At 48.9% G+C, this 16,263-nt stretch overlaps 1 protein-coding gene across 1 annotated transcript in view; it reads right to left on the bottom strand.

Annotated features, from left to right (window-relative positions):
* LOC137527784 (leucine-rich repeat neuronal protein 1-like) overlaps positions 1-16,263 on the bottom strand; it is a 67,450-nt gene that overhangs the window by 47,539 nt on the left and 3,648 nt on the right. Inside the window, exon 2 of the mRNA XM_068248680.1 lies at positions 4,498-4,597. The gene's annotated coding sequence lies outside the window, so the exon portion shown is untranslated. The remainder of the gene's footprint in view (positions 1-4,497; positions 4,598-16,263) is intronic.

Raw genomic sequence — 16,263 nt, 5'->3', positions numbered from 1 at the left:
ACGCCCCGGAGCAGAGGTCTTTCTGGGGCCAATTGTGGAGGGTCCAGGCGGACCAGAAGGCCGGCAAGGGAGCGATCAGCCTGGAGGGGAAGCCCCAGGTATGTATATATTTTTTTTCTTTACCATCTCAGGCACTCAGTCACTACAACTAAATTTCTTTTAACCTCATGTGTGAATTTGCACTTTTGCCGAGTGTAACCCTTTCCCTGCCTCCGCAGCCGCTCATCACTGAGCCCCCTTTTCTGTACAAACCAAAGGTTGTATATACCAATAGAGAAAATATGCCATTATATACAAATTATACTTCAGTTGCACCTATGACTATTGTTATTAGGGTGGACATTAAACACGTCACCCTCCCTTCTGATTTGATGGAGTGATGCAGCCATCAGACAAGGATTTGCCCGCCGGTCACATGCCACGCAGAAACGCCTGTGTACACCAAGCAAGCATCTTCACGCCATCCTATCTGCTCTTCAGAAGCACAACCACCATCCGCTGCTGGGGAAACGTCTCTATTTTTACATTCCTCCGCACCTGATTGGGTAATTGAAGTGAACACAGACCAGGGTGACAAATTACTCCTATTAGTCAATCAGTTCTTGTAACTAGGGAAAATAAATGGCACAGAAGAAATGTTCTGCTGCCCTCTGCTGTTAATTCTGAGTAATGAAATAATAATAATGTATACATGTATATAGGACTAATCAGAGACGGGACAAGGTCCTCCAGCACCCAAGGCTGAGACACCAAAGTGCCCCACTCCATCCCTCCCACCCCAGCCATCACACACCGATTGCTATTAGACTAAGAGGATCCCCCGGGCCCCCAACACCTTAAAGGGAAGGTTCAGGGAGGGTGGGTAAAAAATAAAAATCAATTTCCACTTACCTGGGGCTTCCTCCAGCCCGTGGCAGGCAGGAGGTGCCCTCGCCGCCGCTCCGCAGACTCCCGGTGGTCTCCGGTGGCCGACCCGACCTGGCCAGGCCGGCTGCCAGGTCGGGCTCTTCTGCGCTCCAAGGCCCGGAACTTCTGCGTCCCACGCCGGCGCGCTGACGTCATCGGACGTCCTCCGGGCTCTACTGCGCATGCGCAGTAGTTCTGCGCCTGCGCAGTAGAGCCCGGAGGACGTCCGATGACGTCAGAGCGCCGGCGTGGGACGCAGAAGTTCCGGGCCTTGGAGCGCAGAAGAGCCCGACCTGGCAGCCGGCCTGGCCAGGTCGGGTCGGCCACCGGAGACCACCGGGAGTCTGCGGAGCGGCGGCGAGGGCACCTCCTGCCTGCCACGGGCTGGAGGAAGCCCCAGGTAAGTGGAAATTGATTTTTATTTTTTACCCACCCTCCCTGAACCTCCCCTTTAATCTCTAGTTATCTGGCTTGCAGTCACTGCCATGTATCCCCTTTTCTTATTTCTCTCGCTTCAAACACAATGGGGAAATCCTAGGTGAGGGAGTTTTGCGCCCCCTCCTATACTGCGCCCTGAGGCTGGAGCCTCTCCCGCCTCTGCCTCGGCCCTGCCCTGGGACTAATAAAGCGTGCAGACAAGCATTACAAACACGCGTACATGATCCCCAGCAAGTGAGTATTTGTTTAAGATAGAAAAGACTATGGAGAGCGTCTGCTAGCAAATATCACAAAAGTTTATTGAATCAAAATGCAGTCACATAAAACTCCCTTATCCCCCCCTAAAATACACGGCCGTGTATAGCTAGATGTCAGCTGACCATGGCCGTTTCTAGGGCCGTGCGGCCCGTGCGGGCGCCCTGAGCGCTGTTGGGAGGGGGGCGCTGTGATGGAGGGGGGAGCCGCAGCCACGGGGAGGGCAGCCCAACCTCTCCCTCCCTTCCTCTCCCCGGCCGCCCTCCGTGCTCCCCCCTCGGTGTGCAGACAGCAATGTGCAGGGAAGCGCTATACAAAACTACTCACCTCCCTGGTTCCAATCGCTGCTCTCTCGCCGCCAGTCTCCTCTCTCCATAGACGCTGATACACACACACGCTGCTTCCTGTTAAACATGAAGCAGCGTGTGTGTGTATCAGCGTCTATGGAGAGAGGAGACTGGTGGCGAGAGAGCAGCGATTGGAACCAGGGAGGTGAGTAGTTTTGTATAGCGCTGCCCTGCACATTGCTGTCTGCACACCGAGGGGGGAGCACAGAGGGCGGCCGGGGAGAGGAAGGGAGGGAGAGGTCGGGCTGCCCTCCCCGCAGCTGCAGCTCCCCCCTCCATCATGGGGGGCACCTACCTAACCTGTAACTGGGGCAGTTTAATGATCCGCTCAGCTGCCTGCGCAGCCAGGCAGTTTTTTGACCACTGTTCAGGTCTGCATTCTTCAGGTCTCTGGAAAAGAGACCTTTTGTCAGTTTTTGCAGCTTGCTGCTGCTGAGGAATTTGCATCCGTTTATCATGCAAATTGCCTAGCCACATCCTTTGTAGGCTGGCTCTATATATACTATGTGATTCCACAGTACTTCGCTGGTCATAAGGGTTTTTCCTGTGAAACACTCCTGGAGTGTCAGCCGTGCTGATTGTTTGAAGATTAGCTTAGAGTATTCCTGGGACTGCGCTAGGCATCCTTGCTAGAGCAGTCAGGATTGTATTATTTGTATTGGCTGTTCTGTCTCTCTTGCTGTACTTGGATCGCACTTGCTCTGGCGGAAAGAGCAGTGGATTCAGCTCACTCTGTTTCTATACTTGGATCACACTCGCTCTGGCGGAAAGAGCAGTGGATCCTGCTAAAGCTATCCTGCTATACTTGGATCGCACTTGCTCTGGCGGAAAGAGCAGAGGATCCTGCAAGCTCTGTTGCCTTACTTGGATCGCACTCGCTCTGGCGGAAAGAGCGGTGGTACGTATCTCTCACTTATTCCTGTTTTCGTGTATCTGTCTTGTCTGATACGAACGCTTGCTGGAGGCTCGGTGAGGTAACCGTTAAGCAAGCGCTGTTTCATGTTTGTCTGTCGGTGGTTAGTTAGGCCTGCTTGTCTCTGTTGTGCTTAACATGCGGAGACCGCGCAGTAAATGCGTTCGCTGTTACGAATGAGTGTGGTGTTCGCGTTTAGTTAGCGTTTGTTATTTTCCTTATCTTCTCATTGTACTATTGCTGTGCCTTTGCTACTCTCATGCCCTGTCTTGCTTAAGCCTTGTGTCACCTCTGGCAATCGCCTCTCTTGTGATTGCGTTCCTGCTTCGTTTCTGCTGTTGTGTGTGCACCGTCGCGGGTTGGCGACTAGATTGGGGCACATACATACATTCTATCCCTGTGCTCATTCTCTTTCACAATCGCTTCTCTTGCGATTGCGTTCTCACTTGGTTTCCTCTGTTGTGTGTCCGCCGTCGCAGGTTGTTTTCATGAAAGAGTCCGCACACAAACCGTAGAAGCAATAAACGTGAAGTATTTATTCTCCCATCACATACATGTGCAGACACGGTCTGACCTGCTTAGGTCGACGCACGTTTCGGGGCCACGCAGGGTCCCCTTTGTCAAGACAGATAGCAGATAAGACATACACCTTGTCAAACCAGTATACAACTATAGATATACCCCCTAATCCTTTTGGAACAACCCCTGGGCGGTTCCATCAATCACAAAGCTGTTAAATTCAAAATAGCTGTTGCAATTCAAACATGTCTATTTGCAATTGAATTGCATTGCCTGAATGTCAATAGGTCTACCGACCTGTCAATCAATCTTATGACACTCCGATGGGTGGTTCCATCAATCACAAAACTGTTACAATTCAAATAGCTGTTACAATTCAAAAATGTCTATTTGCAATTCAATTGCATTGCCTAAATGTCAATAGGTCTATCAGCCTGTCAATCACTCCTATGACACTCCGATGCACTGCATGTCCCAGCATGGTGTTCATATGAAACAGCATATCCAACCAACCTTACTTGCTTTGGAAGGTGTGACCACCTCCCTGGTAATCATGTATGTGACTGTGTAGCCGAACGCGTCACGCGCGTTCGCATGGCCCGCCCCTGTTGCCATAGCAATCTCTAAGGGGATGCGACCGTTACGTCGCATTGTGGGCTATGTTGCATGTACACAATTGACGTACGATGCGTCACAATGTACGCATGACGCCATATGATGCGTTGCAACGTACGCATCGCGTTACACGATGCGCCGCAATATGAGCCAAACCGCAGATACGAAATTAACATGTAATGCGTCACAATGTGCGCTTGACGTTGTATGATGCGTCGCAACGTACGCATCGCGTCACGAATCTCCAGGGTAACCAGCAAGGATGGTCAGATGCGCATATATCAACCCATAATGCGCAACATTCTCTTTCAGGCCATCATGGGACAGGCTGGGGGAGGTTCCTAAAGGAACTCACATGCCGCCCACCCGTTACCATGGTGCTGTTACATAAACACGCTAAAAAAAATGGTAATATAACCCAGTATGTAAAGCTGTTCATGCTAAGTTTTTGAACCACTGCCACAGCACAGCAAAGCCTAAAGTAAATGGATATGTGTTACATACCACCCAGATTGACAACGCAGTCATCGAAGAGCCAGGACCGATATACTCTGATGTTGAAAATAGGGGTAATCATGGATTAGTGAAGTGCACGTGATAATCCCTGTTAAATAAAAAAAACATATAAGTTACACATTAAAAGTTAAAAACAATCTGTTGCAACAAAATATGAAAAGACTATAATACACCGAAATAAGCGTTAGGTCACCTCATCGCTCACCTAAAAAACATGCCAGACCACTGTTACTATTGAGGCCCATCGGTTTTACCGTATTTAATGTGAAGATCCAAAATGCCTCTCTCTGAAGTAAGCGTTTTTTCCTGTCCCCCCCTCTTCTGGGGGCCAGTACTTGTTCAATCGCCATGCCCCTTAGACACTGCACATTGTGTTTTGCTTCCAGAAAATGAAGTGCCACCGGTTTGGTGGCATCTGGTTTCCTCCCTTTTATCTCTGCCTCCAGTGCCACTTTAATATCACTCCGGTGCTTCTGAAAGCGTTTCTTGAATGGCCCCGTGGTCTTGCCCACATAGGCTAGACCACAGGGACATTTCAAGAGATACACCACATAGTCAGAATCGCAATTCAAATATTGCTTAATGTCAAACCTTTGGCACGTATGGGGGTGCACAAAATACCCCCCTGTATTTAAAACTGGGCATACATTACACTTATAACACTTAAAACATCCCCTTTTTTTGGACAGTGTAATTGGGGGTCTGGCGTATTTTCTCCAAGGGTCAGCCTCAACCAACCTGGATCTCAGATTTGGGCATGCCCTATATGAATGCATAGGCTTTCTTTTGACTAGGTCAGGGAGTAACCTGTCCGTCGTCAAGATCGGTAAATGTGTGTCAACAATTCGCTGTATTCCCCCTGATACTGAGCGAAACGTTTGTACAAAGGGGATACCCGTTTCTCGAACCGAACCGCGCCGGTCAACTCCTCTTAGTCTGTCCTCTGCCTTCACAAGAGCCATATCAAGAACTTCCTGTGGATATCCCCTGTCTCTGAACCTGCGCGTCATCAGATTGATCTGGATTGCTCGATCCGTGGGATCATTGCATATGCGTAACACTCTCAGGTATTGGGATACAGGTAGAGAATTTTTCAAATGTTCCGGATGAAAACTCTCATACCGCAATAGACTATTGCGATCAGTCGGTTTTTGGTATAGGGTCGTGCGGAAGCCCCAATCCTCCCTGATGATACGCACGTCCAAAAACGTGACACTCGTCTGGGACCACTCAGGATTAAATACAATCCCACTGGTTAGATTATTCAAACCCTGGATGAACGCTGTAAGTGCGTTCTTGTCACCTTTCCATACCAGGAAGATGTCGTCAATGAACCTAAGCCACTTGACGACACCCTCCTGGAACAGAACACTCGGAAAAATCATGGTTTCCTCCAGGAAACCCACAAAAAGATTTGCAAAAGCAGGGGCAGCCGAACTTCCCATAGCGGTTCCCCTGCATTGTCTAAACCACCTGTTTTCAAATTTGAAATAATTGTTGTCTAGGATCAAGTCCAAACAACTCGTGACAAATTCAGTGGGAATGTATCTTTGGTGAACATCAGACTCAGTCCAATTGAGCAAAAAGTGTCTGGTGGCTGCAATGCCATCCTGATTAGGGATACAAGTATATAGGGAAGAAATATCCATGGTACACAAGTACACATTCTCCCCCTGCGCTTCCAAGGACGCCAATTTTTTCAAAAAGTCATCAGTATCTTTAACATACGCTGGTAATTCTCTGACGAAAGGCTGCAGTATTTGATCAACCAGACGAGCCAACGGTTGTGTCACCGAATTTGTACCAGATACTATGGGTCTATATTTCAGAGGAGAGGTGCCCTTATGCACTTTTGGGAGACCATATATAACTGGTATCTGTGGAAAATCATTGACCAGGAACTCACCCAAACTCTCGTCAATCCATCCATTGGACAATCCCAAATCCACCAGTGCCTTAACCTTTAGCACAATGGAGGAGGTAGGATCCCCAGGGATGGGTACATAACTTGTTCCATCCGCTAGCATGTCCATCATTCCAGCACGATAATCGCTATAGTTCAACACCACCACTGCACCCCCCTTATCTGCAGGTTTAATAATTAATTCCCTATTATCTACCAAATATTTAAGGGCTGTGCATTCATTCCTAGATAGATTATAATACCTACTTTCAGATTTAGTACCAAGCATATCAACCTGCCCCCTGACAGTCTGAGAAAAACATTCAATAGTATTGAACGTACCTGGTGGTGTCCATTCACTCCGTAATCTCAGGGGATTGGTGGGTGCAAGGGGGGTGTCAGTGGTGTGTTTCTGGTCAAAGAACTGTCTCAGTTTGAGCATTCTTTCAAATTTAAATACATCCACCTCAAAGGTAAATCTGTCGAATTTGGAAAAGGGGCAAAATGACAGCCCCCTAGACAAAAGACTAACTTCGCTCTCCGTGAGCTCTTTACTGGATAAGTTGATTATCGGAATTTCTGTTTCTCCTGACGTGTCTGGATCTGATAGGCCGGTGGTCGATTTGCCACCCTTACCCCTCCTGGGTCTCCGTTTCCTGGGTCTGCCCGAAAAGGAGCCTGGTTGGCGGCTAGATTGGTGGACATACATACATTCCTCATCTGTGCTTATTCGGTCTTGTGTCGCTGTTAGCTACCGCCATCTCTGGCGATTGCCTTCTCACCTTATCTTCCTGGTTGTGTGTTCATCGTCGCAGGGTGGCGACTAGATTGGTGGACACACATACCCTCTGTCGCTTTGATCTCTCTCTCTTTCAGGGCCATCTTGCCCTGCGTTTCTTCCCTTCGTGCAATTCCTGTCTGGCATCTGTGGCAGGGCAGAGAAGCTGTTCCTCTGCACTCCACAGCTCCACCTGCCGACAGGAATTTCCCTCTACCTATCTAACCTATCATGGGGGGCACCTACCTATATAATCTATAATGGGGGGCACCTACCTATATTACCTATACTGGGGGGCAGCTACCTAATCTAACCTATACTGGGGGGCAGCTACCTAATCTAACCTTTACTGGGGGGCAGCTACCTATCTAACTTATACTGGGGGGCACCTACCTATCTAACCTATACTGGGGGCACCTACCTATCTAACCTATACTGGGGGGCAGCTATCTATCTAACCTATAGTGGGAACATTAACTTATCCAACCTGTATTGGGGGCACCTACCTACCTACCTAGCCTATAAAAGTGACAAATATACTGGCTACCTATATTGGAGGCACCTACCTAACTAACCTATACTGGTGGCATATACCTATCTAACCTATGCTGGGGGCAACTATTCTGGCTACCTATATTAGAGGCACCCACCTAGCTAACCTGTACTGGGGGCACCTACCTATCTAACTTATACCAGGGGCGCCTGCGTATCTAACCTATACTGGGGGCAACTATTGGCTACCTATACTGGAGGCACCTTCCTGGCTAACCTATACCGCAGGCAACTGTACTGGCTCACCTATGCCTAGCTACCTATACTGGGGGGGACCTATAGCTGGCTACCTATACTGGGGTACCTATTCTGGACTACCTATACGGGGGGATTCTATACTGAGTGCAACTAGACCTGGCTAACCTATACTGCGGGCACCCATACCTTGCTTTGGGCGGGGGGGGGGCGCAATTTTTACACCCTCGCCCTGGGTGCATTTTAGCCTAGAAACTGCACTGCAGCTGACCATACACGCTTAACCACACATAAAAGCAAAGCAATCACACTCACATTGTCTTGACGGACTTAGTGGGTACTCCACAATACAAATCTGACTTGAGTTAATGAATGCTTCAAATCCACAGCCTAGATGCTACAACGTACATCCTCTGTGATTCTTGTTTAACCCGCTGCTACGTCCACCCTCCCCCCCACCTGGCTCTCTATACTGGCTGCACCTGTTACTGACTACACCTATCCCTGGCTACCTATGCTGCGGCCACCTACTTCTGGCTACACCTATCCCTGGCTACCTATGCTGTGGCCACCTACTACTGGCTACACCTATCCCTGGCTACCTATGCTGCGGCCACCTACTACTGGCTACACCTATCCCTGGCTACCTATCCTGCGGCCACCTGTTACTGGCTACATCTATCCCTGGCTACCTATCCTGCGGCCACCTATTACTGGCTACACCTATCCCTGACTACCTATGCTGCGACCACCTATTACTGGCTACATCTATGCCTGGCCACCTATGCTGTGGCTAGTGTTGGGCGAACACCTGGATGTTCGGGTTCGGGCCGAACAGGCCGAACATGGGCCAGATGTTCGGCATGTTCGGCCCGAACGCCGAACTCAATGGAAGTCAATGGGACCCCCGAACATGCCCATTTTGGGGGCCCTATGGGGTCGCAGGCATAAGGGGGGAGCATGCCCCGATCGCCGGGGGGGGGGGGGGGTCGAAAATTCCCCCCACCCCCTCCGCTAGCGCTCCCCCCTCTGCCCGCTTCCCCATAAAAAAAGTTTAAAGCAAGTTAAATAGTACTTGGTGGCTGGCCTGGCACTGGCAGTGGAGTGAGGAGGAGGAGGAGTCCGAGTAGCAGAGTGACGCGTTGAGGCCGGGCAGCAGGCGGTTCAGCGGTAGTACCCTTGTGGTACTTCCGCCCTTTCTCTGACCTCACGTCCTCTGCATACGAGGGTACGCGTCGTGTGTGTGTGTGTGTGTGTGTGTGTGTGTGTGTGTGTGTGTCAGACAATGCATACAGGGCAGGCTACAGTAATTGCTGGGTCTTGCAGTTCTACTATCCTCTTCTATCTATTACAATCCAGCACACTGTCTATCACCATAAGCTGTGCTTAGCTTCCAACTGCATCTGTTATTGATATCTGTGTGGGTTATACACTGCATACAGGCCACAGTCAGTTGCTGGCCCTTGTAGTTCTACTATACTATTCTAACTATTGCAAGCATAGTGCTTAGCTTGCAACTGTATTTGTGATTGAAAGTACTATATAGGATATCTGTGTGTGTATGTTAAAGTACACAGCCCAGTGACACACACACACACACACACACACACACACACACACACACACACACACACACACACACACACACACACACACACACACACACACACACACAGCTGTGTATTTGACACTGATTGTGTGGCATAAGTCCATAGCGCTCGATATGCTACTCTGCTAAGGCATGTTAACTTTGATAAGGCATGCTATTTGTCTTAGTGAATCAAGCCCAATGAATTTTACAATGCTGCACCACTCAGTGGCAGGCACTGTTTCTGTCCATGCAGAAACTTCTGGATTAGCTGAAGTTACATGACTTCTAACGCTTCTGATCAGGAGGAGCCCAAACATTGGCCATTTTCTGTATCACAGACTGTCAGTGCGGTAGGCTGCATTCTTCTCAGAGATTTAGACTGTGCCTTCCCACTTGCAGTTAGAGAATTTGGAAAGATGCTATCCAAACACCTGCAGCAGTCACATTCTGAGAGCATGAGGCTTAAAGCGGAACTGAAAGGTAAAAAAAATAAGAGTTTTACTTACCTGGGGCTTCTGCCACCCCCTGCAGCCGACCTGTGCCCGCGACGTTACTTACCGATCTTCCGTTCCCACGCCGCGGCTCACTTTCACTTCGTGCAGTGGGTGTAGGATTCTCCTGGCACCGGAAACGCAGGTGCAGTGGAGGTCGACTTAGAAGTTGGCTTCCAGTGCGTGAAGAAAAGTGAACCATGGTGGGGGCAGCGGAGGATCGGTATGTTACGGCGTGGGCACAGATCAGCTGCAGGGGGCTGGCAGAAGCCTCAGGTAAGTGAAACTTATTTTTATAGACCTTTCAGTTCCACTTTAAGGTCTCTTTTCCACGGACTGTTGAGCTGTGTGCTCAGCAAGCAGTTACCACCAGGCAGTAGTGAGCTGTAACCACGCAGTAGTGAGCAGTTGTGAGCATTTGAGAGGCATTTCACTGCCTATCAACTGCCTGTGGAAAAGAGGCCTAAGCCTGGTACACTCATCTAATTATGATTGTCCAATCACTCACCAAACGTATCACCTCCATGTAGCATGAGGGCCAACAGAGTTTGAATAATATGAAATTGCGTGGGTAAGCTCTCATACTTGATGTAACTGGTAAAATCGGCCAATCAAAATTGAATGTGTATATCAGGCTTTACTCTGGTCATGTCATCAAAATTTTACACAAGGAGATGCTGTATGCGAGAGTGATGTAGAAGAAGCCTTTTCTCCGCCCACAGCACAAACAGAGCCGCTTGAGGTATGCAAAAGCACATTTGGACAAGCCAGCTTCATTTTGGAATAAGGTACTGTGGACTGATGAAACTAAAATTGAGTTATTTGGGCATAACAAGGGGCATTCTGCATGGAGGAAAAACAACACAGCATTCCAAGAAAAATACCTGCTACCTACAGTAAAATATGGTGGTGGTTCCATCATGCTGTGGGGCTGTGTGGCCAGTGCAGGGACTGGGAATCTTGTCAAAGTTGAGGGATGCATGGATTCCACTCTGGAGACCAATGTCCAGGAATCAGTGACAAAGCTGAAGCTGCGGCAGGGCTGGATCTTTCAACAAGACAACAACCCTAAACACTGCTCAAAATCCACTAAGGCATTCATGCATAGGAACAAGTACAACGTTCTGGAACGGCCATCTCAGTCCCCAGACCTGAATATAATTGAAAATCTGTGGTGCGAGTTAAAGAGAGCTGTCCACACTTGGAAGCCATCAAACCTGAATGAAGTAGAGATGTTTTGTAAAGAGGAATGGTCCAAAATACCTTCAACCAGAATCCAGACTCTCATTGGATCCTACAGGGAGCGTTTAGAGGCTGTAATTTCTGCAAAAGGAGGATCTACTAAATATTGATTCCATTTCTTTTTTGTGGTGCCCAAATTTATGCACCTGCCTAATTTTGTTTAAACAATTATTGCATACTTTCTGTAAATCCAATAAACTTCATTTCATTTCTCAAATATCACTGTTTGTGTCTCCTATATGATAGATTTAACTGACATTTTGTATCATAACAACCAACGATTTATATAGGAAAATCATGTTGGTTAACAAGGTTGCCCAAACTTTCGCATCCCAACTGCAAGGCCCAGCAATGACTGTGGCCTGGCCTGTATGCAGTGTCTGTCTCACACCCCTACACACACACACACACACACACACACACACACACTCTCTGTGGGCTGTATGCAGTGTCACCCACAAAGGGAGCTATGGTATAGTACGTTCAATCACAAATACAGTGGAAAGGTATGCACTGGTATAATAGAGAGTGCTGTCACACAGGTAAAGAGGAAAGGTATACACTGGTATAATAGAGCATGCTGCCAGTGGTGGGACTACAAATCCCAGCTGGCCTGGCAATTGTCTGTGGGCTGTAACTATATGCAGTGTCACCCACAAAGACAGCTATGATTTAGTAAGTTAAATCACAAATGCAGTGAAAAGGTATGCAATGGTATGGTAATGGTATGGTAATACAATGTGCTTTCAGCAGCAACATTGAGCGAGGAGCAAGCTAACAACAACGTGCTGTCAGTGTGGGACTACAAATCCCAGCTGGCATGGCTGGCAAATGTCTGTGGCCTCTATCTATGCAGTGTCACCCACAGAGACAGCTATGCTTTTGTAAGTTAAATCACAAACGCAGTGAAAAAATATGCAATGATATGGTAATACAATGTGCTTTCAGCAGCAACATTGAGCGAGGAGCAAGATAACAACAGCCTAACTAACGCTTTCCTTATCTCCAAATGTCTCTCCTTTCCTCTCATTATAGCAAGATCAGCAGAGTGAGAACATGCCGACGCTGCAGCGTTTTATGGGGGGGGGGGGGGGGGGATCCGTGGGTGAGTGCAGCCTGATTGGCTGCCATGTGTGTGCTGACTGTGATGTAGAGGGTTAACGTTTAGCCCAATGACGAGGTATAGGAGCCAGGTCGAATGTGCTATGTGTCCGCTACCCGCCGCGGGTAGCTGATTTTCGCGCAAACTACCCGCCGGGCGAACCGTTCAGGCCATCTCTACCACACAGGACTTTTGGCGCTCAGAATCATCATCAGGTTCTTGGTCATCTCTTTCACTAAGGCTCTTCTCCTTCAATCGCTCAGTTTGGCCATGTGACCAGCTTTTGGAAGAGTCCTGGTTGTGCCAAACTATTTGTGAATTAACGAGGTCACTGTGCTCTTGGCAACCTTCAGAGCAGCAGAATGTTTTTTTGAAGCTTTTCCCAGATTTTTGTTTTGCTACAATCCTGTCTCTGAGCTCTGCGGCCAGTTCCTTTGACCTGATTGCTTGGTATTTGCTCTGATATGCATTATACCGTAGGGTATGGTGTCATTCAGTGGCGTAGCTATGGAGCAGTGGGCCCCGATGCAAGTTTTACATGGGGCCCCCCAAGCACTCTATATATAATAATTGATACAGCGCACCAAAACCTGCCAAGGGCAACTACAGTGTCAGAGGTGCAAGAAAAGGATGGGAAACAGTTTGTTAGTGATCACCACTATTCAAAGTATCTATAGAAGTGATTATTATGAGCACAGGACCAATAGAGAGCTAATACTGCAGTCGAGGGAGGGTGCTTCGGGGCCCCTCTGGCCCAAGGGCCCCGATGCGGTCGCTACCTCTGCAACCCCTATTGCTACGCCCCTGGTGTCATTTATAGAGAGTTGAGTGTCTTTACAGTGCATGTCCAATCAATTTCATTTACCATTGGGCTCCAGTCAAGGTGTAGAAACATCTCAGAAGCAATCCAGATACATGGGAGGAAACTGAGCTTAATTTCAAATGTTGTTGCAAAAGTCTAAATACAGGTCCAAAGTTAAAGAACGAGATAGGGACTGTAGGTTTGTTCTTAACCTGAATCTGTCCATAAGTGAAACACTGTGCCTTCTCTGTCTCCTGCACCCCCTATATGTTTGCCTGGGCCTCCAGTGCTCCCCCCCCCCCCCCCCCGTGTCACCTCTGTTCTCCTGTTCCTCCGGTGTCCCCCTCTGTGTCACCTCTGTTCCCCTGTGCCTCCAGTGTACCCCCCTGTGTCACCTCTGTTCCCTTGTGCCTTCACTGCCCCCCTCCCCACACTGTGTCACCTCTGTTCCTATACCTCCCAACTTTTTTAGATAAGAAAAATGGACACTTAAGCCACACCCTTCCCACAACCCTAATCACACCCCCAGCACACCCCTAGTCACGCATACCATAAAAAATTCATAAGGAAAATATGTTTTATAACTTAAATCACACTAGTCCTTTCTATGCTGGTGCATTATCCGACATACAGTATTAACATTTTAAAACAAGAAATGTATCGATTTAAAGGATGGCAGTAAAGTTTAGGGTGAATTAAATACATTTTCAGGAGAAAACTATATATACAGTCAGGGCCGTTTCTTGCCCCGTTCAGCTGGTTCTGCTGAACGGGGCGCCGATGAGAGTGCCTGATTGGGGGGCGCCAGGCAGAAGGATGTCACTGCTAGAAGCCGGTAACCAGCGCGATCACCGGCTTCCTAGATCCTTCTGGGCGCTCTCCCCCTGTGGCCGCTGCTCTCCCTCCCTCTGGCCTCCGGCGCCGCCGCGTCAGACCTCGATCAGGCGGCGACCAGTAGTGCGGGCGCTAAGACCTAGCACGCCGCACTGATATGCGGAAGTGACATCACTTCCGCACATAGAGCGTGTGTGTCCGGCGCCCTCTTATTGGTCGGGTCGATCGCTGATCGAGGTCTGACGCTGCTGCAAGCTGAGGAGGTGGCGGCGGTGGCGGCTAGAGGGGGGGGGGTCCCCTTTCACTCACTCGGGTCCCTATACCCCTGGCTCCATATACTGGGCACATATACCCCCTGGCTCCATATACTGGGCACATATACCCCCTGGCTCCATATACTGGGTACATATACACCCTGGCGCCATATACTGGGCACATATATCTCTGGCTCCATATACTGGGCACATATACCCCCTGCCCCTGGCTCCATATACTGGGCACATATACCCCCTGGCTCCATATACTGGGCACATATACCCCCTGGCTCCATATACTGGGCACATATACCCCCTGGCTCCATATACTGGGCACATATACCCCTGCCTACATATACTGGGGACATATACCCCTGACTACATATACTGGGCACATATACCCCCTGGCTCCATATACTGGGCACATATACCCCCTGGCTCCATATACTGGGCACATATACCCCCTGGCTCCATATACTGTCTGGGCACATATACCCCCTGGCTCCATATACTGGGCACATATACCCCCTGGCGCCATATACTGGGCACATATACCTCTGGCTCCATATACTGGGCACATATACCCCCTGGCTCCATATACTGGGCACAAATACTCCCTGGCTCCATATACTGGGCACATATACCCCTGGCTCCATATACTGGGCACATATACCCCCTGGCTCCATATACTGGGCACATATACCTCTGGCTCCATATACTGGGCACATATACCCCCTGGCGCCATATACTGGGCACATATACCCCCTGGCTCCATATACTGGGCACATATACCCCTGGCTCCATATACTGGGCACATATACCCCTGGCTCCATATACTGGGCACATATACCTCTGGCTCCATATACTGGGCACATATACCCCCTGGCTCCATATACTGGGCACATATACCCCCTGGCTCCATATACTGGGCACATATACCCCCTAGGCTCCATATACTGGGCACATATACCCCCTGGCTCCATATAATGGGCACATATACCCCCTGGCTCCATATACTGGGCACATATACCCCCTGGCGCCATATACTGGGCACATATACCTCTGGCTCCATATACTGGGCACATATACCTCTGGCTCCATATACTGGGCACATATACCCCCTGGCTCCATATACTGGGAACATATACTCCCTGGCTCCATATACTGGGCACATATACTCTCTGGCTCCATATACTGGGCACATATACCCCGTGGCTCCATATACTGGGCACATATACCTCTGGCTACATATACTGGGCACATATATCCCTGGCTACATATACTGGGGACACTGGCTGTTTGTCATTATGTGCATTTACTGGTGAAAAGCGGTCTCTTGTTAAGTGCATTTACTGGTGAAAAGCGGTCTCTTGTTAAGTGCATTTACTGGTGAAAAGCAGTCTCTTGTTAAGTGCATTTACTGGTGAAAAGCTGTCTCTTATGTGCATTTACTGGTGAAAAGCGGTCTCTTATGTGCATTTACTGGTGAAAAGCGGTCTCTTATGTGCATGTACTGGTGAAAAGCGGTCTCTTATGTGCATTTACTGGTGAAAAGCGGTCTCTTATGTGCATTTACTGGTGAAACGCTGTCTCTTATGTGCATTTAGTGGAGAAATTTTGGCAGTAAAAATCTTTTGTCAGTAATTTTTTAGGTATTTGTCAATAAAAAATAACGTGAAAGGTTGGCAACACTGGCAGGCTGCGCGGCGCAACGGGAAAGATACAGGCAGCCCACCTCACGCTTGGGCTGGGGGAGGAGCCGACGACAGCGAGCAAGAGTAGGGTGGCCGCATGCAGCCATAAATACGCAGTGTGTGACTGCGTCGCACTCGCAGAGCCTCTCAGCCTGAGTCAGTCCAGAGACTAGCAGACTCGCAGGCAGCCAAAGCCAGCCAGGAGCAAGCCCATGGAAGAGGGGTAGTGAAATAAAATAAAAAAAATAAATAAAAATGGTGAGTTGGTTTCAAGAAGCCTTTCGACATGATTTCACTTAGCAGCTTTGATTTGGGG

The sequence above is a fragment of the Hyperolius riggenbachi genome, chromosome 8, assembly GCF_040937935.1.
Source record: "Hyperolius riggenbachi isolate aHypRig1 chromosome 8, aHypRig1.pri, whole genome shotgun sequence".
In the NCBI taxonomy this organism is placed as follows: Eukaryota; Metazoa; Chordata; class Amphibia; order Anura; family Hyperoliidae; genus Hyperolius; species Hyperolius riggenbachi.
Note: the sequence above shows the minus strand (reverse complement) of the source record. Positions and strands in the feature narration are given on the sequence as shown.